Below are 22,332 nucleotides of genomic sequence, written 5' to 3' on the forward strand. Positions count from 1 at the left end.
CATGCTACATGAGTAAGCTCCATTTCATGCTGAATAAACTAAATTATTAATGTATCTTAAACAGAAAACTACCTTTAGATAGATTTTACTCCAAAAGCATTGTATTAGAATAAATTGGATAAAAATTAAAAAAAAATCTGATTTAAATAAAAAAAAAATCTGGTTATCTGATATCCACCTTGCTCTATAGTAAGATGGACAGCCCATAAATTCGATAAATAGATAAATAAAGTAAAACCAACCATCAGTGCCTTCTTATTGATACACCTGCTACATCTAAGCTGCACATTTCTCCCCCCAAACTCATTCCAAGTTCAAAAATACCTCTTACATTTTCAAATCAAGCAGCAACACTGTGAGGAGCAATCATTATATAATCAGTATTCACCTGCAGTGAAAGTCCAAGAGCTTATCCTGGGACCAATTGACATCTCCTGATGAAAAGTTCATTGCCATCACAGCAGGATAATGAAAAGGCCATATTGGTGGATGGGTCTCATTGATAATAGCTTCTCCCCTGAATACGGAGCACTGAAACAATTACAGACTGCTGGACAGACAGAACATATTAATATGGGCTGCTAAATTAGAAAACAAAGCTCAAGTTTTTTTTAAAAAAAAGGCACATTTAAACAAGCAACTAAGAAACAGCAGCTGCTGTTTGAAAAATGCCATAGATGTGAGCAAATTGATTGCTTGTTAAGTTCTAAACTTGGAAGTGATCCAATTCTGATTATACTTTAGGATAAAATTCAGTGAAGAGGCCAAAGATTTCATCAGTGATAGAAGATAGGGAGACTAGTAATGTTTGCAATTTTTTTTTCCTCAGAAGCTCAGAGGAGGAAGACTTCGAAAAAAACTGCTATAAGGGAAATGTTGCTGAGGGGAGGAAAGGACATGCATATCACATAACTTCACCACCAGTTCACCACGCACCAAAAATGTGAGTGAGAGCATGCGTGCAATCGCTTTGCTCTCTCGCGCGCCTTCTGCGCATGCATGCGGCCTTCTGTGCATGCACTTTTCTCACGCATAGGGCTTGCACACATGCACACAGCTTAGAAAATGTGGCTAAATAGGACGGCATATCCCCAGGGCGGGGGGGGGGCAGGCCCAGGTGGAGGGGGATATTTGCAGGTTGCCACTACCGGTTCGCCTGAACCGGTCTGAACTGGCTGAATGCCACCACTGATGCATATATACTCAAATCAAACTTTATTGCAATCTAAGACCAGCTAAACAGGGTGGTCTACAAAAATAACAGTAGAATCAAATTACATATATATATATATATGTATGTATGTATGTATGTATGTATGTATGTATATGTATATGTATATGTATATGTATATTTATATGTATATGTATATAAAAACAGAAATCTGATGTCTTTTAAACATTTTTAAAATGGTAAAAGCAATGAATAGGCATAGGGGAATATAGCATACTAAATCTACATAATACAGAGCATTCGATAATGACAGGCTAGATGCTCATTAAAACTGGTTTGTGGCACAGCTCATCTTCTGACATACTTGAAGTGCTGCTGTGCAGAACCTGGCAACACGGTATGCTATTGGCAGGGTTGGTGTCTGAGATCAGCAGGGAAGTGTAGAATTAGCCTGTGCACTCTGGGTGTTCATGTAATAATGGTGAGCTGAGGCTAGAACGAATGTCTCAATATTTCTCACTAGAAAAATACATCTTTTGTGGTTTCTACATGGCCAGTCACAGGAGATTGTCTCTCTGGGTAGGAGATCTTCCTGTATCAGCCTTTAAGGACATCTGAGTCCCTCCTTTCTGGGGTACCACAGGACCTAAGACTCCCTTTTATCTGTCTATGGAGATTCTCAGTCATCCAGGTCATGGTTGTCCCAAAGGTGTTTCCCCCACCCAAGAGGAAACTAGACTTTCTGGTTTTTCTTTGAAGACATTTTGCTACCATCCAAGAAGCTTCTTCAGCTCTCACTGGATGGTGGGGAATGGAAGGATTTATATTCCTTGCAGGCAGCTGGTCATTTGCATTCTTTTAGTGAGTCATTAAGGCCACCTGGAGTTTTATCTGTGTCATTGGGGGTCACCTGAGTGGTGCAAATGGGTGTGGAGCCTTCTTGGACCTATTGAAAGGACTATGTTGTAGACTGGAGATAGATGATGTCTTGTCCCTCCCACTCTGTTGAGGGAGAGCTGTTCAATTTTGAGATAACTCTGTTATCCTCCATCTACATGACACCTCTAGGAGAGGTCATCTGCCACTTTGAAGTCCAGTATTGTTGATGCCAGTTGTCCCCATGCCTGCCCCCATGGTCATCTCACCTTGTCCTTGATTACTGCAGCGCACTCTACTTCGAGGTATTCTTGAAAACCATTCAAAAGTGTCAACAGGAGATTTGGCATGCTCTGGTCCCTTCAGTTAAGCATTGTGATATTTCTGGAACCCAGAAATCCACCATTTTTGTGGCAACACTGTTGTTTAGAATGAAAACCTATATACCTTCCATAATTATGACATTTCGAAAAGCCTTAATACAGGTAGCCTCGACTTACGACCACACTAAGCGAAACATTTGTTAAGTGAGCTTTGCCCCATTTTATAACTTTTCTTGCCACAGTTGTTAAATGAATTACTGCAGTTGTTAAGCTAGTAACCCGTTGTCAACTGTCCAATAGTGAATCCAAAACAAGGACACACTCTTGGGAGAATTGAATTCCCAAAAGTAAAACTTTATTGGATACATTCTGTTGATACTGAAGAAACAAAACCAGCTCTGGTTTCCCGCACAAATGCTTGCCCTGTTAAACAATACTTTCTCCTTCTCCTCACTCCCGGCTGATCACATTGTCCATTGTCTCTATCTTTCTCAAGCACCTGCAATGGTGGCTCCATGCTCTCACAATCTCTGCATACATTCTCCACATTCCATTTCCCTCCACCCAGTTCATTGGCAAGTTGAAAAGCATTAGGTTTGAAAGAAGCAAAGCAGTTCAATCTTGACACCTGGTTAATTGAATCTGGCATCCCCATTGACTTTGCGTGTAAGAAGATTGTGAAAGATGACCATGTGACACACACATCCCAGGACACTGCAACCATAATAAATAGGAACCAGTTGCCCAGCATCCAAATTTTGATCACGTGACTGTGGGGATGCTGCAACAATCATAATAGCAATAGCACTTAGACTTATATACCACTTCACAGTGCTTTTACAGCCCTCTCTAAGCAGTTTACAGAGTCAGCACATTTTCCCCAACAATCTGGGTCCTCGTTTTACCCACCTCGGAAGGATGGAAGACTGAGTCAAACTTGAGCCTGGTGAGATTCGAACAGTCAAATTGCAGGCAGCCAGAAGTAGCCTGCAATACTGCACTCTAACCACTGCGCCACCATGGCTCATAAGTGTGAAAAGCAGTCATAAGTCCTTTTTTCAGTGTCATTGTAACTTTGAATCATCACTAAACAAACTGTTCTAAGTCGAAGGTTACCTGTACCTGGCTATTTAATACCTTAAGACTGTTTAAAAACGCCTTAAGGTAGTATATGGGGCTTCCCTGTTTATAACACTGTTGTTGTTGGATTGCCATCTTGGGACTAATTTGTAGTTATTTTTGTTTTATAGTGTTTTTTTTAAAAGGTTAGTTTAATCGCTGTGATCCACCCAGAGTTGACTGGAGTTCAGTGGCATCCAAATTTAAATCAGCCAATCAGCCAGTCAGCCAGGCCAAGAACAAAGACTGGGTTGAAACTCTTGCCTAACCATTTCAGCAGATTGATCACAAGCATTTCTGCCTTCAAGCTTGGCCTCGCTGTGACCCATCTGCCAAAAACGATATTCTGATAGCATAAGCATGTGCTCGGGCCTGAAATACTGATCATAATGAACACGGTTCCTTCCCCCTCTGGGATAAATAAATAAATCAAAACTAATATAGCGCATGCAGACATTTGGCATGCAACTGCTCTGTTTGATGGTAGCAGCCTATAGCTAAAATGTGATATACAGGGCAGACGTGTCTATCTTTAGAACAAGATGTCTTGTTTGCATATGAAATAAGAAGGAGGGTCTTTAAATAGAACCCACAAAACACTTATTTATTCCTTACCTTGCTTTGCTCCATAGAGTTCAAGGAAATTCTCCCTGGTATTCTGAAATACAATCTCTGCCTTGGGGAAAATGTTTTATATCTGAGCAGCATAATGAGAAAAGGTGGGAAAAGGGACAGATTTCATTGCCTTCTCCAGCATGTGTTGAAACTATATGTTTTTGTCTAGCTGTTGTTGTTGTTTTGTTTTTGCTTGTTTATTCATTTAAAACTGGCTAGATGTATATTCCTCCCTCAAAAGAGTTCTCTCAAAAGTTACTACCATCTGGATTTTGTTTTGGAAACAAAATTCATAGATGAGAACGTGGGGCCATATTGACTAGTATTCTGTTTCAAGGAGTGAAGCAGCCAGATGTCTCTGAGAAATTCACATAAAGATCATGTGGGAGGTTTTAGCCAGGAAAGCTTTAGACAACCTCCAGATATACTAACCATTAAGTTCCATTATTTGGTTGTTAGAAGCAGAGCTGGCTTGAAATTGCTCGGATGTCAGTTCTTCGTCAGAAAAGTTTTCTGATAATCTTGAGTCGGAACATCCAGGGAAGAAATGGCAAACTGGAGACAGCAGAGCTAATAAAAGCATCAAAATGAAGAGCTGGTGAGCAGACCGACCTTTTTAGAATTCCTCTCCAGACAAGAAGACGACTTGAGATGAAAAACAATGATCTCCAGAATATTTGGAGCTCTAGGAGATGAAGGAATGTGAGCTTCACTAAAACCTTCGTGTACTTTCTCTTCTAATCACTTTTGGAAATTGTTTGTTAATTGCTTTTTAGCTGCTAGGAACCTTTGGGTTACTAAGTTTTATAGCACCGATTCAGTTTCTTTCATTTAATGAAATCAGTATTAAATATACAAATTTATGGATTAAAAACAACTCTTTTTTTGAATAAGCAGAAAAATGTTTTTTTAGAATGTTGATTTTAGAAAGTTACAAATAAACTAAAGGTCCAGATGGATTTGAAGTAAAATTCTGAAATTAATTATAAAACTTCTTCTCTTGGGAAAATGCTGCTGAGTTCTTTAAAAAAAAACATAATAGGACGAGACTTTGAAGTTTGGACCCTTGTCAAGCCAATCAGATCTACAGATGTAGAATTCAAGCTAACTACTTTACTATATTCTGTCTATTATAAAGGAATCTCCCGAGACTGCTTGTCTTTTGCTGAGAATAGATAGATAAAGCTCTATCTCTTACAGCTGCACAAGGATTCAAGGCTAATTCCTTGCTTGAGACTTCCTGCCTCATTGGCTGCCTGGTCTCCCAACAACATTAGAGGAAACTAGAAGGAACTAAAGATTATAATTATGGGAGAAATACATTTAAAGTTGACTTGCTAATACAGAATGGAGGAAAATACTTCAACAATGGATGTGCTAAAAGAAACAATGGGCATAGAGTATTTATGAAGTTTTCAATAATCTCTTCATGTCCAATAATCTCATTACCATTTTATCTTCCGGACTGTGCAACTGTCTAGCCATCCAGCCGCTAGCATGCTGCTTACACTAATGAAGAATGAATAATGGTAGCCAAGTTGCCAACACAAATGACTTCACATGAAAAGCAGAGAAAGGTCAAAAATAGGATGGAGGAAAAGTTGTATTGCTGCCATTATATTTGGTGATGCCCAAAATTAGTGGGAAAGTCTTCCTAATCCAAGAGAAAGTTGTTATTTTTTCCTCAAATTCTCCATTCACAAATAAAAGGGCATTTTCTTACCAATAAAGGTAAAGGAATCAATTCAAAGGTATCTAATTAATTACATTATTCAAGTAATTTAAGTAATTGAATTTAATCAGGTAATTCAATTTAATGTTTGATTAAAAGAACAATTCTATCAAGATTTATTCAAACTGAATCTTCAAATGAAAATTCTGCAAAGCCTTTATACCGTACTTTGAACAACAGATGCTCCCTTTCATTTCATCATTCATGTAGTTCTTCTAAATACACCTAAATGCCAATTTGCTATAAATAGAAAATATGAACATTTGCTGTTTTATTATTTCTACATCAGAGTTTAAAAGTTTCTTTTGCGGTAGTGCTAATATATTATGGGGGCAATTGCTGGTTATTCTTTATTAATGTCTAGAAACATAGTTTATGAGATTAACTGTATGAGGAGCATTTTGATTTTATTATGTAAATATGTAAACTCGTTTAGCATATGTAATCAAGATTCAGTTTCAGAATGACATACAACACTGATATTTTAAATGTTAGGAATGTTCCATGGTGCTACGGGGAGGACGTGATCTACTATTTCTATTTTTACAGCCTGTGCCAGTGATGGCTAAACTTTTCAGCACCAAGTGCCAAAAGTGGAGCACGTGCGACAGAGTGCTGAAACCTGGAAGAAAGCAACTGGTTGTGTTGTGGTCCATCAGCAGCCTACGGAGCTGGCAATGGAATTGGACAGCAATGAGGCTGAGGTGCGGACTCCAGAGCTTCCAGAGTCTGATATTAGTGAGGAAGAGGAACAGGAGGAGCCTGTTCCTAATGCACACATGAGAAGAGCTGCCAGAAGGCAAGAGCAGCTCAAGTAAAAAGGACAACTCAGGAGTAGGGCCAAGAGATGATTGGCCCCTCCCATAAGGCTTAAAACAAGACCAGCACCGGTGTTTCAGCTTGCTGGAAAACAACATTGTAGCTGCGTTCTTTGCTCCGTTCTCTGCTCTGACTTCTGGACATTTATCAGGAAGGGCCTTTGGCAGTTTGACTAATTGGACTCAGGTTTGTGATAACCAAAGAATGTTTGTTTGTGAGGCTTTTGTTTCATTTTGAGTTACACGATGCTGGGAATGAAGTAATTCCCAGCTGTTCGAATAAAGTTTATTTTATCACGGACTGAGTTTGTTGCTACCTACTTGGGTCTGGGTCACAACAGGTTGGTGCACATGTACGTGGCAGCCAACTGCTCTTCTGGGTTCCATCACGCGCGTGTGAACCAGCCAGCTGCTCCCTTCTGGGTTCCGGCGCACCAGCTGGTCTTCGTGCAAAGACCAGTTGGCTGGCACGCATGCCAAAACCTGAAAGAACAGCTGGCCACTGTGCATGCATGTGATGGAACCCAGAGGAGCAGCTGGTGACAGTGCATGTGCCCATAGAGAGGGGTCTGTGTGCCACCTCTGGCATGCGTGCCATAGGTTCACTATCATGGGCCTATGCTGTAATCCTCATGAAAGTAAGGTAAAGGTAAAGGTTCCCCTTGCACATATGCATTAGTCATTCCTGACTCTAGGGGGCGGTGCTCATCTCTGTTTCAAAGCCGAAGAGCCAGTGCTGTCCGAAGACGTCTCCATGGTCATGTGGCCGGCATGACTAAATGGCAAAGGCGCACAGAACACTGTTACCTCCCCACCAAAGATGGCCCCTATTTTTCTTCTTGCATTTTTTATGTGCTTTTGAACTGCTGGGTTGGCAGAAGCTGGGACAAGTAATGGGAGCTCACCCTGTTCCATGGCACTCGGGAGTCGAACCGCTGAACTGCTGACTTTCGATCGACAAGCTCAGCAACCTAGCCACTGAGCTACCACGTCCCTCTGGTCATGAAAGTAGGCCATGTTATTTCTTATATAATGGTTCAGTGACAAATTACATTGCCCAGGCATGTAGAAGAGCATCCTGGGATAAGATGTATTCCAAGTGGCATTACCAATACCATTAGAAGTCACAGAACTATAATCAGCTCTATAATAGAGCTGCCTTGGAAAACCAGAGATCCTTCTCTACTGTTAATTGGGCTGGATTAGTTGTTGCTCATGTTATGAGAGCCAATTTGATGCAGTAGTTAAGGCATTGGGATAGAAACTGGGAGTTTGTGTGTTCTAATTCCACCATGGGCACAAAGCCAACTGTGTGACCTTGGGCCAGTCATACTCTCTTACCCCTAAGAAGAAAGCAAGGGCAAACCACTTTTAAACATTGCCAAGGAAATTTGGCAGGTTTATCCAAGAAGTCATGAGGAGTCAAGACTGACTGACTCAAAGACTGACTGACTCAAAGACTGACTCAAAGGCATACAAACAAAAAATGCTATAACAAGTGTACTACATGTCTAGGCCCAGTTCTGAATGCTTTATTTTTTTTTCTTTAGGATTAGAATTTTTTGAAGGCTTGCCAACAGCATAGGAACATTTAAAACATTCACTAGAGTCTTTATGAAATACATTTACAACTCCACCTGGGGTCTAAAAGGCAGCTACCCGAAGTAGTAATTGGCTATGAGTACTCTGTCTATAATACAATGTCTAATGAGGTTATTTTACTTTCCATCTTGATTTTACTGTATTTTTAGTGCTTTAGATATCAATTTAATCTTTCTTCTTTATGTTAACTGTTACAATGCTAACTCTTTTATGTTGTGTTTTATTTAGAAAGCAGCACCGAGGTGATCTTGACCGACCTTGGAAAATCTAAATAGAGTTGGGCTATTAAGAAGAATGGTTTGAATTGGTCTGGACAAAACTCAGCAGTTTTCATCCGACTGTTGACAAAAATAGGATTGCCAACATGATCGCCAACATCCGATGACAGAGATAGCACAAGAAGAAGAAGATTAAGAACGATGACTACCAGAAAAGGTCTGGACTATAAGTGTTGTGGTCCGTCAGCAGCCTACGGAGCTGGGAATGGAGTCAGACAGTGATGAGGCTGAGGTGAGGCCAGGGTCATCAGGAAGTGAGGTGCGGACTCCAGAGCCTCCAGAGACTGATAGTAGTGAGGCAGAGGAACAGAAGAAGCCTGTTCCTAATGCATGCCTGAGAAGAGCTGCCAGAAGGCAACAGCAGCTCAAGCAGAGAGGACAACTCGGGAGTAGGACCAAGAGATGATTGGCCCCTCCCATAAGGCTTAAAACAGACCAGCACCAGTGTTTGAGCTTTGCCAGAAAGTAACGTTGTAGCTGCGTCTTCTGCTGTATCTTCTGCTTCATCTATGTCATTGTTTTTGTGGCTTCTGGATGTTTGCCAGGAAATTAGGCAGTTTGCCTAATTGGACCAAGGTTTGCGAGATAACTGAGGAATTTATGTTGGGAGGCATCTGTTTTACTTTGAGTTGAACGAGGCTGGGAATGAAGTAATTCCCAGCTGTTTGAATAAAGTTTGTTTGCTTTTCCATGGACTCAGTTTATTACTACCTCCTTGGACCTGGGTCACAACAATAAAATAGTCCGCAGTTGAAAAGAAAAGTCCAGGAAGAAGACAATGATAACCAGCTTAAGTGCCATTAAACATGAATAAACGTTTCAGGTTTTTTGTTTTTTTGCAATGATTTATCAAATCAGACTCAAAATGACGTTTTGAATTAACCAAGCTTTTTTTCTCTCTCTTCTTTTTTTTTTCCTCTAGGAAAATATAATTTGATATATTCAAATTATATGATAAATGATATTCAAGCAGGACTGGCATAATGGTTTTAATAGTTTTAATCTTAAATTGGGGTTTTTTATTGGGTTTTTTAAATTTTTTATAATTTTAAATTTAAACTTTTAATTATCAGCCTTTTGTAATTTGCTAGGTTTTAATTGTTGGCTTTAATTGTATATGTATTGTGTTTTATCTTTGGCTGTACACCGCCCTGAGTCCTTTGGGAGAAGGGCGGTATAAAAATTTAATTAATAATAATAATAATAATAATAATAATAACAACAACAACAACAACAACAACAACAACAACAACAACAATAATAATAATAATAATAATAATAATAATAATAATATATGAAGTCCAATTCCAAATTCCTTGGAGGACCATATTGGAGACAATGTTAGAACACCCAGAGCACAATCATTGTGTGTCATGTTTCTATTTTCCACAGGGACCAAGGTTCCAATTCTTTGCCTCAACATTGGCTCAAAGTCAATCCAAGGTATTGTTGTCTTCTCCTGTTACTCTGCCGGAGGCCAAATAAATAGGCCGAGACATATAGAAATGGCTGCTAAAATATTTCAACTGGGAATTGTAGATGCATATTGAAGATTAGATTAAGTTGTATACTCAAGGTCTGTATCTTTTCATATTTTATGGAAGTCTTTTAGAACAAAATTGTATATATGAAAGATGAGAAGTAATTTCAATCTAAACACTTGTCACAGACTTGCCATGCCTGACTAGGAGTTCAGCAGTAAATTGGAATCCATTCAGCAATCAATCATCTAGCAACTTGTGGTATAAAATGAGTAGTTTTCAGCAGAGTGAATTCACTTCTGGCAGAGAAAACAGTTTCAGATTTCTCTTTGGGCGAGGGAGGAAATGGAGTGATATCAAGGTTGATAAGAAAGTACAATGGAGATTGCAAGTCTATAATGATTCAAGTAGACTCTGTTTGTTTTTGATGTAGCTCTACAGTAAATGGAAGGCATTAATATTTAAGAGGAGAATGCATCATTGGTGAATCAGAATATACTCAGTCATTCTAGGAGAACTGAGTGTCTGATGTTAGACTGGAAGTTAGCCAGAAATTTTTCCTAGTATTACTGTATATAAGTCTTAATACATGTTATTGTTTAGATAATTTATAGTATTAGAAATAAAAGGAAGGAAATATTCTATCAGTAATCTTACAAAGAACTACTTGACTTTTTCATATGAAACTGAGTATAACATTAGAAGAAACTGCAAATTTCATCGAAGTATTTATTGTACAACATATTTTCAGATTAATAAAAATAAAACTAATTGTAAAAATCAATGTAGCAATATTTCAAATACTCCAAAGTTCTCCAAGTTTAAGTTCTCAATCGGGTATTGTTGAAATTGTATGTTACTTCAACTGTCAAGCAAAATTTAGTCTCGCTGCTGTAAGGCAGAAAAACACTTTCTCATTACATTTTTCTAATTTTTTTTGAGGTTATACCAGGTTAAGAAAAGTTGTGGTTTCATTTTAAATTTAAATTCATTTTTTTCCTGCATTTTACTATACAATATATAACTTTCTAATACTTTGGTGTGTTTTTTTTTACATGTCCAATACAAATCTTCCTCCTGCTTGATGGCATTTGCAACAATTATTACTGTATGATTTGTCTGTTTTATTGATTGAGTTGTGTACCTTCTATAGAACATGTTGTACCAATTGTCCTTTAAGTTATAACTTGGTGTAAATATATAAATTTGGTCCATAATGCTTCCCACAGTTATGTTGTAACTGTTTCTTTAAAATTCCGTTACCATTTTACCACAACATTTTTTAATGTTTTTTCTGTATCATATCTAAATGTTTATATATGTGCCATAACAGATGGTGGTGTTTTTACAGGAGCATTTCAAATTATTTTTTCTTAATATCCCTTCTTCCTTCTTGAGATTTGATTTTATCCTTCCAGCAACTGGTAAGCACACCAACCATGGTATTTTCTAGCTATCACTGTGTAGTTCTTGCTGTGTTTTTAATCTGTTCATAGAGCCTGAGTAAATCACATCTGCATATGTAATTACGTTTTTCTTGCTCTAATTGTCTCTAACATGAAAAGCATTCGAGAGGGAAGCTAGAGGTGAAATTTTTGGGTTTATTATTCCTTTTGTAGATTTCTATGCTTTTATGAAATTTTATTTAATAATGTGTCCTTTTAGGCTTTTATCCACAGATAGCTATGAAAGTCCATTGGCTAAACTGACTTCTTTCAAAATTGCTGTTCATCTATTCAGGGATTTTAGATACTCTGTTATCCACTACTGGTGGCTTGCTTTGTGGTTTAGTTTAAAATGCGGAAGGCATTATGTTTTCTATCTGAAATATTGTGGGATTTTTATTTTTTTTTGTATTTTTTCCCCACTCCATATAAATTTACTGAAAGGTTTCTTGCCATTTTTGTAAAGCTTTCTCTGAAATTCCAATTGATGCCATTTGAAATAGGCAAATCTTGGGTAGCACATTCATTATGATGATTGCAATTGATCCTAAACAAGATAGCTTTAGATAGATTTGTCAAGATATTTTTTTAATGTCTTGCTGTAGTTTAACATATTTGGTTATATTAACTGTTTTCTGTCAAGTGCAAACCAAGGTATTTCACTGAGTCGGCTATCTGAAAGCCAAATTAATTCCTCCCTGCATTAAAAATCTTGTTATTATTCTTTGGTTTTTGAATGAGTTTATATCCAGAGTAAGGACGCGGTGGCTCAGGGGCTAGGACGTTGAGCTTGTCGATCGAAAGGTCAGCAGCTCAGCGGTTCAAATCCCTAGTGCTGCCGTGTAATGGGGTGAGCTCCTGTTACTTGTCCCAGCTTCTGCCAACCTAGCAGTTTCGAAAGCACGTAAAAATGCAAGTAGAAAAAATAGGGACCACCTTTGGTGGGAAGGTAACAGCGTTCCGTGCGCCTTTGGCGTTGAGTCATGCTGGCCACATGACCATGGAGACCTCTTCGGACAGCGCTGGCTCTTCGGCTTTGAAACGGAGATGAGCACCACCCCCTAGAGTCGGCAACAACTAGCACGTATGTGCAAGGGGAACCTTTACCTTTTATATCATGAGTATTCTCCAAAATTACCTAAGGCATCAGATATGGGTAGCCAGATATTATTCTACTGGGATTTAAAAATGTCATCAGATGTTAGATGATCATATTCAGGACCTGGATAGCTCTTAACAATTTTTAGGTAGTCCTCATTTAGTGATTTCCTTGTTTAGTGACCATTTGCAGCTACATACAAGCCTATGACCAGTCCTCACATTTACAATATTTGCAGGTCTATAAAAAAAGGAAAGTTGAAGTAAGATCATAAGCATACCGTATAAGACACACTTTCCCCCCCCAAAAGAGGGTGAAAATTTGGGTGCTTCTTATACCGCCCTGAATCCTTCGGGAGAAGGGCGGTATACAAATTAAAATATTATTATTATTATTATTATTATACACCGAATGTAGCCAAAAATGCGAGGCACGGTGGAGGCGATGGTCTATGACAATCCCTGCAGCCTGTAACAGCTGATTGGGGGTATTCCGGGAGGCTGATCCACTCGCCAATCAGCCGCTCGAGCTGAGTCAGGGTGCAATAATGTGCTGAAGCTGACCTGGCTGTTCGCTATTTGCTGCAAGGACTATCAGAGTTTACAGCAGAAAGTAAAACACAAACAGAGGAGAGGAGTTTCCGTTTCAGTTTTAGTTTCAGAGATCAGCACAGCATGCAGCTTTAGAACAATTGATCTAAGCCACGCCCAGGCTCCTTGCTGTCTGCTTCCTTGTTGCTCACTCAGCAAATACTGTTTCAGTTTCCAAACAGTCTCACACACTGACAGGATGCTAGCCTGGTAGGCAGAGGCAGATTTTTTTCCCCCTTATTCCCACCCCCCAAAAAAAACTAAGGTGCGTCTTATACTCCAGAGCATCTTACACTCCAAAAAATATGGTAGTTGCTGTTTCACTTAGCAACAACTTCACTTAACTTAACCAATTGTTATTGTTAAATGAGGACTATGGGTATATATAATCTAAAGTGAAAAGGACTGCAAGTTTTATTTCTGGAAGAAACTTTGCATCCTATAAAACAACTTCTGGCTATCTATATCTGATGATTTCCTATAAGGATAAATCCAATATGTGATATTTCATGGTGCCCAATACATCTCAAACTTTTGAAAGTATTTTCTTTATTTTTGGAACACGTTCCCAAAAATATTTATTATATCGTACTGAAAAGGTAAAATACTTTTAGAATAGCAATACTTTTAGAATAGCATTAAACATGGATTTTGCTTCTCCCACTTATATTTGCATTGCAATTAAGTGATTCCATGGGCTATTAGAGAAAATTCTTTTATTGCAGCTCTGAGTAATTAGTGTCAGATAACAGAATTTAAGCTAATATTATTTGATCATCTTTATAGACTCAAACTGAGTTTTGGACCAAATATTTGTGTGCTGCATTTGATTTCTATAGTATTTGACACAGCACTGGCTATAAAGTAGAACCACAGACATAGCAGAACTTGGTGGCATACGTTGTTTTGTAAAACTACAGCTGTCTCCTTATGAATTATTGTGTAAAAGGACAAAGATAATCAAACTTCTGGATCATTCCTAGAATCTTTCCTCCAGCCTCATGTAGCTCCATTCTGTCCATGGACCTACATGGATCCATTCTGTCCATGGATTTTGCCATACATCTGGCAAAAGGAAGGGACGTCCTCCTGTTTGTCCTCCTGTCCTCCATCTGGCAGGCATAGTCTTAAACACTGACAGGATTTTTGAGTGTCTTGGGTTTGTTTGGACTGTTTTCACAACAGTAGTTGTTCAAACTTTTGTGTGTCATGACCTTGTCAATTGTCTACTTAATAATAATAACAGAGTTGGAAGGGACCTTGGAGGTCTTCTAGTCCGACCCCCTGCCCAGGCAGGAAACCCTACACCACTTCAGACAAATGGTTATCCAACATTTTCTTAAAAATTTCCAGTGTTGGAGCATTCACAACTTCTGCAGGCAAGTTGTTCCACTTATTAATTGTTCTAATTGTCAGGAAATTTCTCCTTAGTTCCAGGTTGCTTCTCTCCTTGATTAGTTTCCACCCATTGTTTTTTGTTCTACTCTCGGGTGCTTTGGAGAATAGTTTGACTCCCTCTTCTTTGTGGCAGCCCCTGAGATATTGGAACACTGCTATCATGTCTCCCCACTTCTTCTTCTTCTTCCTTGTTCATCAACTGAGTCAGCAGTCTAGATTGATATTATTTGTTTTCTGATTGTCTCAAACCACCAGCTTCAAATTTATGATCCCTCCAAATCTATGATCCCTAATATCCCCTAGATCACAGGACCCATCGTAAGTTCCTACGGTGAAATTTGAAAAGCACATCTTCGTCAGTTCATCAGTCCTTCATCAAAGAATGAATATGATAGCAGCATTCTAGGACTGTCACAAAGAAGAGGGAGTCAAAGCACCAGAAGACAACATAAGAAACAATGGAAGGAAATTAATCAAGAAGAGAAGCAACCTAGAACTAGGGAGAAATTTCCTAATGGTGAGAACAATTAGCCAGCAGAACAGTTTGCCTTTCAAAGTTGTGGGTGTCCCACGACAAAGTTGTGGGTGCTGGAGGCTTTTAAGAAGAGACTGGACAGCCAGTTGTCTGAAATGGTATAGGGTCTCCTGCTTGAGCAGGGGGTTGGACTAGAAGACCTCCAAGATCCCTTCCAATTCTGTTATTCTATGTTCAGTTCTATATTACTGCTATAACAAATAAAACATTTGTTGGAAAGATATTGTGATTAAAAAAAACAGTGTTTCTGATACTGGAAAAAAGTAATTTTAAATACATAATGAACAACTTAATAAAGATCTGCATTTTTTGCAGTTTTTCCACTATAATTTTGTCATGGATGCCAAGAAACATAAACCCCACTTGTTCTCCTATCCATGTCATCAATTGTCTGTTCAGGTACTTGGTAACTCAACACTGTCCAGTACTGAGATAGGAGACCTTAACATATAGATTTTGACATATGAAAGATTTGAGTCCTACAAGCTCAAAGTGAAGAAGTACCCATAAAGATGGTCTTGCCATAAATATGCACTGAAATCAACAATGGCATGGAAGACATTATGAAATTACTTCTGAAAACTTGCTAAAAGAAAAGGGATTTAATGTTTTTGCCAAATATTGGGAAAATGAGGAACATATGTATCTCCTTGAGAATTGCATTAAAGCTTAGCATGTTGTACTATCCTATTAATTCATCTATGTCCTCTGTAGATTCTGATTTTGGTTAGAGAATATTCTGAATGATGGACTATTAATTGAGGCCTAATGATATGAATAACATAATGTAAATATAATAATGGAGAACATTTGGATTATTGGACGTAAGTATATAGACATTTGTTGTACACTCTGGCAACACTAAGTTAGAGAATATTTGCTAGAGTGTTTCAAATCAAGGAGATCATTTTTCACATTCAAAATATCAGTCATTTTCACAACATAATAAATGATTCTCCCATGCTATCTTATTAACAGTGTTGTGCATTATTCAAAAGCCTTGCTTGTTAAAACATTTTTCCCTGATCAGAAACATTACATTTTAGAAAAGCAACTTCCACTTTAAATATTTAATACTTCAGCATGTCCAGATCTTCAAAAGTAACAAGCAATTTCAGCAAAGGAGTGCACTTTTTGTAACGTTAAAAGCATTTCTGGCATTTTGTGTTAGCTGATGTTTAATGACTGTATTTTTCTAGCATTAAAAATGAATTAATATCTGCCTGCCTAAGTAGTCTACTGTACATTGAATGAATAAATCCTGTTGAGTTACCCATATTTGCAGATGGGTTCGAGATCAGTGAAAAGTTCGTGCTTCATTTTTGTAGAAGAAAAAAAAATGAAAAGGCTTTAAAATTCAATTTGTTACTGAGTTATTGCACTACTAGTTTGACTTGAAGAGTGTTTGTGACCTCTGAATTTTATCAATTTTATCTTCTATAACAAGCATCAAATTCACCCATGTTTTAGGAAATAAGATGGAGCTGAACTGGCGCAAATATCTCAACACCCTATAGTTGCAATAAAAGGGTAATTTTTGTAACCTTTAGTACTGCTGCTAAAGGTTACTATTATTGTTCTTATTTTTGCATGGAAATTATTGCTGGAAAATACATGTATCCACGTTGCATTTTGTATTAAAGTGCACAGGCCTAATTCATACTTCTAGAAACATAACTAGAGTTAAAAGGCAATTATCCTTTAGTATTTGTACTTTCCTGAATTGTTCAAAATACTTTCTTCTATTAAAAAAATGACACATATAAAAATGTGTTCATTGGCAGCAAAGGGGAAAAAAATGGAATTAATTGCTTAAAAAGCATTATATGAAAGGGATATATGAAAAGTTATACACATTAAGAAAAGTGAATGAAACACGTGGCTAAGAAAGTATATAATTTCATATATTTTTCAATTTTATTTAAATGCTTTCCATAATAATTCTTAGGTGAAACAAACTATGTTACTACTCAGGAAAATCTGACAAATTTCCTAACGTGACTCTTCTTCTACTTAAAGAAGATTTTCAAAGATAGTAGATGTGTGAAATTGTATCAGGTTACCCAGTTACTCATTCAAAGAAAAAGAATCCTGAGAAAAAAATGTTTCAGTATGAAAGGCTGAGTTAACTAAGGAGAAATCAGCCTTATGATGCAAATGGGTGTGGAGCCTTCTTGGAACTGTTGAAAGGACTGTGTCTGGAGACTGTGTCTGGAGATAGATATAGGGCCCCAACAGGAAACAATTGTTGGAGTTAAGCAGCCACCACGAGAAAGAGTTGGCAAAACAGCTGGCTCAGCTGAAATTGGATCTGACCAAGAAGGAGGCTCAGCAGAAGCACCTCACTGAGGACTACGAGCATAAGTTTTCCAAGTAAAGAGAAGACCTGCGGGAGTGCAAGGCTAGGTACCGTCGCCTGGAGACTCAGTGAGCTGAGATCGTCAACCAATTCCAGGCCATGATGCAGTCCCACTGAAACAAGGTCCGCTGGCTCTTCACCACCATTGGCACTTCCTTCCAGCCTTCACCCAAAGCCCCGCACCAAAAGGCCGCAACAGACCCCAAGTCGGAATTTCTGCCCCCCTCTGCACCACACAAAAAGACCTTGAAGGAGGAGACTCTCTGCAGCAACACAAACATTCATTGCACGTATCCGGCCCAGGGGCCATAGTTTGAGGATCCCTGATTTAGTGCAATATTAAAAATGCAAATAATTCTTCTGTGGACCACCAAAATTTTCTCATGGACCACCAGTTGGTGACTGCTATACAAAAACATATGCATGAGATGGACATGAACAAGTGAAGTAACCGCTCCCACTGATATCTGCCTAGTATGAACCACTATATTCAAGAAGAAATTTTTGTATACTGCTGTGCACTCCTAGATAGAAGTCCTACTATTGGACGCAAGAGTTGACAAGTTGGTGCCTTCCAGAAATTTTGGAGTGCAGTACCCATAAGTCTTTGTCATTGGCCATGCTGGTGATGACTGATGTGATTTGGAATACAAAACTTCCAAAGGACATCTCATTGCCGATCCTCATTAGAAGCACATTTTCTATAGAACTTGTGTAGTTTGCAGAGATGCCTGGTGGTTTTTATCTATTAAATCAGAAGTCAGGTAAACTGATACAATTTAACATGCTAGACTCTATTACATTCTGATATTACTTATGAGGAAGAATTATTTTTTTTCCTTAACAACCTAGTTGGTTGTCAGTTGACTGAGAATCTCTACAGACTTTTAACCTAGTTGGTTGTTAAATTGTGCAGGAAACCCTTTTGAAGAACCTCATTTTTTTATCTCACTATAGAGGGTTTTTTTTTCCCATGCATGCTCCCAGACTGGCATTGTCTAAGCATTAAGAAAACAGGTTAAAAAAAATATATTTCCCAAAGGCTTTTAATGACTTCAAAGCTTATTTTCTTGTTAATTATTGTTGTTGTTGTTCCATTTTTTGTGTAGCTGGCTAGAATAAAAGTCAGGCTAGGAATCAAATTATCAAACAATAAAACATATCATAGATTGGTAATTTAAAAATAACTTTATTTTGGTCTGCACGGAACAGAAATAAATTTGGGGGAAATGATTCACTTTTAAAATCTAGGACTAATGATAAACAGTGAGGTCACCATGAAGAAGAACCTCCATGAAAAGTTTTCCATTGACAAAGCAAAACCTTTGGCAGTCCACAGCATGTGAATTATGGGCATCACATACCTCTTGAAGGGTCACCTTTCAAGATGGGAGGGAAGAAACAGGCTTCTAAACTAATTATACGTCTAGTAAGGCAGTCAACTCCATTTAAAACCTTTCCCAAATATATTTCAGAAATATGGTAAATAGTTGGTCATATATATGAGAAACATTTGCATTAACTGTCTGAAAACGGCAAGGTGTTTATTCCACAAGTCATTATAATTGATAGCCTAGGCCTGAGTCATGCTGAGTTGCTTTTGGAGCTGAGACACCACAGAAAAGAGAAAAAAAAACACTCAAAAAGTGCAATTCAGCAAACATTCACTAAGCACCCACAAGGTGATTTGAACTACAATCCATAAGAGTTAATTTGAGGAATTTTAATTGTTTTGTCTTTTTGCAATTTGGAACAATGAGTGAAAAGTCAGCGTGTTTTACTGAAATTAAAATGTATTATCCATTCTGTCTGGATGAAGTTATTGACGATGTGCCACGATCGGCTTGGTCAGTGCCCTCGGTTTTGGCAAACCAGCTGCATTCCATGTCTAGGATTTTTAGAAGCCCCTTCAATCCCCCGTATTTAACCACTATGACATCTAAAAAAGTTCACAAACTGCAGGCATGCGATAAACTACTTTTTCCCAAAAGACACTCAAGGACGCTTTATTATAAAGTAGCTACAGCTCCATCTTGCAAGTTGCATGATTTATGGTTTGAAGTTGCCGTTGAACACATGATTGAGGATTAGGCTCTGAATTATTTTCTTATACCAAAGAAGAAGTCGTTTTAACCAAGGATGCTAATAGTGGAAGAATTCATTCTGCCAGACTTAGGCAAAAGTTGGTGAACGGTTTTTTATCATATCTTACTGATACTTTTTCATATTTGGAGATCAGCAAATCTGACCATATTCATAAGGATGGTCTTTACATTTAGTAGGCTGTGAAGAATCATGCAAACAAAAAGCACTGTAGCCAAAAGGAACCAGTTTTTGTTTCTGATTTTTTTTAAAAAAAATAGCTTTCCATTTTGTCGCAATGCACATCTGAGAACGATGATTATTGCATTTATTTCTATAATTCAGAAATCCATTAAAATATGGGTGGGAAGGTGATATTGTGAGATAGAGAGGAAAAAGTTGTTCTGATATCAAGGTTACTATAAGATCCCTATTGAGCATTTTAACTGGAGCTCTTCTAACAATTAATGTCTCTGTAACAATACAACTCTGTATTTTTGAAATAACGCAAACACAAACACATGAACACATATGGAAACAAACTTTAGAGAAGAGAAAACCTTTGAGAAGAGGAAGCATATGCAGTGGACATTTCCTTCAATGTGCACAACATATGAAAACTAACATAAATTAGGCAACTATATAAATGTTTTTAATAAGTAAAATAAACAGGGGTCTCCAACCTTGGCAACTTTAAGATTTGTGGACTTCAACTCCCAGAGCTTTGCTGGCTGAGGAATTCTAGGAATTGAAGTCCACAACTCTTAAAGTTGTCACCGTTGGAGACCCCTGAAATAATCGATTGCCATCAGGAAGTTTTAACTACTAATCCTGGGATTAGATCGTGAAAATACATGTTAGGACCTCCTTGTTGTCAGCACTTACTTTCCATTCAGGGATCCTGGGATTTCTTGAAAAAGATCAAGAGATAACTTAGGGTGTATGGGTGAGGGAAGGAACACAGTATTTTGTGTCTCTATGAAAATGCAAATCTAGAATAAAATGTAGAACGCTATAATATTCCACTGTTTGTTGAACAGAAGGTAATTCCCACATACTCAAAGAGCTCTACTTGTTCTGTGACGACACTACGGTGTGTAGTCCTGTTGTGACCAAGGCCCAAGTAGTGATTACTAAACACAGTTCAGTCCTCAACAAACTTATTTTATTAAAACAGCTGAGAATTAATTCATTCTCAGCTTAGTCCAAAACAAAATTCTTAATAACCAGTCCGTAGGCCTTATCACCAACCTTTGATGTCTTTGGCAACCTGCCAAAGGCTTTTCTTGGCAAAAACCCCACAAAGTTCAAGAGACGCTGAAAAGAAGCACGGAAATCAACGTTGCTTTTCTACAAAGAACCCAACGGCTCATTGCTGCTCTTTTAAGCCTTATGGGAGTGGCCAATGATCTTCTGGCCTTACCCCCAAGTTGTCCTTTTTGCTTTAGCTGCACTTGCCTTTTGGAAGCTCTTTGCATACGTGCACTAGGAACAGGCTCCTCCTTTTCCTCTGCCTCTCTGCTGTCTGCCTCTGGAGGCTCTGGAGTCCACGCATCCCTCCCAGATGGCCCTGGCCCCATCTCTGCCTCCAAGGTAGAGCCCTCGTCCAGGCCTTCCCCTGACTCCAGAAGTGGCCCATTGTTCTCCCCAGCCTTCTCACTGTCTGACTCTGTCGCCAGGTCCGCAGGCTGCTTGCGGACCACAACAAGTCCAAGAGTAGGGTCTGTAATTTGAACCACAGCAAACAAACTCAAGAATTAAAAGGACAGACTTTGGGAAATACTTTCTTAACACCTTTGCAGGCAAAGAGTTAGTGACTGTTTAAAGAAGCAATTTAAATTCAGCAACAACAATGGAACCCTGGCAACAGCTATACATTCCCACAGAGGAAAGCTGAATTTGTACCATTGCTGGTGTAACTGGTTTAAGAATCAACATTATTTATAGCCAAATAATGAGATTTTGTGGTTCCAATGACTACCTATATACCATCTGATCATTGTCTAGCAGTCTAATATGCATGCTTTTTATCCAGATCCAATTTCACAGTTTATATGATGCCTGGATGTCTTTATTTTTAGCAATAGCACTTAGACTTATATACTGCACTACACCTATATACTGATCGTTGCCTCCAACAATCTGGGTATTCAATTTACCAACCTCAGAAGGATGGAAGGCTGAGTCAGTCTTGAGCCGGTGAGAATTGAACTGCCAAAATGCTGGCAGTTGGCACTCAGCAGAATTAGCCTGCAATACTGCAATTTTTCATGAATTAAATTCCTCCATCACATATTACACCAGCATATTACACCAGCAAAAAAAAATTCACTGAACTATTATTGCAATCAAACACACCTTAGTAAGGAGCATGTCCCATTAAATATGGGCTTCCAAGAAAACATTCATAGGATAATATTTTAGTTCTTAGATATGGGATGTTTTAACTAAAATATGCTGTTCGTCTTTTAACAACTACAAAGAAGATATAGGATTCAATATTTTTTAAAATGTTAATTGAAAACAGATAACTAAAATGAATTCAACAGTCTCTACAAAATATGCATTATGTAAAAACACAAGGCCTTAAAACTGTGAAGGCAAAAGAAGAAGAATATACCATCTAAACCAGAGGTCTTCAAACTTGGCAGCTTTAAGACTTGTAGACTTCAACTCCCAGAATTCTCCAGCCAGCTGGAGAATTGTGGGAGTTGAAGTCCACAAGTCTTAAAGCTGCCAAGTTTGAAGACCTCTGATCTAAGGCGATATATGCAGTAGGAGCAGTTAATGAAAGGCATCTCCATAGATG

At 38.3% G+C, this 22,332-nt stretch overlaps 1 protein-coding gene and 1 long non-coding RNA gene across 5 annotated transcripts in view; one reads left to right on the plus strand and one right to left on the minus strand.

Annotated features, from left to right (window-relative positions):
* GPC6 (glypican 6) overlaps window positions 1-22,332 on the minus strand; it is a 1,109,412-nt gene that overhangs the window by 890,717 nt on the left and 196,363 nt on the right. The window lies entirely within an intron of this gene.
* On the plus strand, window positions 5,433-9,163 carry LOC131199431 (uncharacterized). Its single transcript, XR_009155343.1, has 3 exons — window positions 5,433-5,835; window positions 6,386-6,841; window positions 8,485-9,163. It is a non-coding gene; the product is annotated as an uncharacterized LOC131199431 (long non-coding RNA).

This window comes from Ahaetulla prasina, chromosome 5 (genome assembly GCF_028640845.1).
Source record: "Ahaetulla prasina isolate Xishuangbanna chromosome 5, ASM2864084v1, whole genome shotgun sequence".
NCBI classification, from domain to species: Eukaryota; Metazoa; Chordata; class Lepidosauria; order Squamata; family Colubridae; genus Ahaetulla; species Ahaetulla prasina.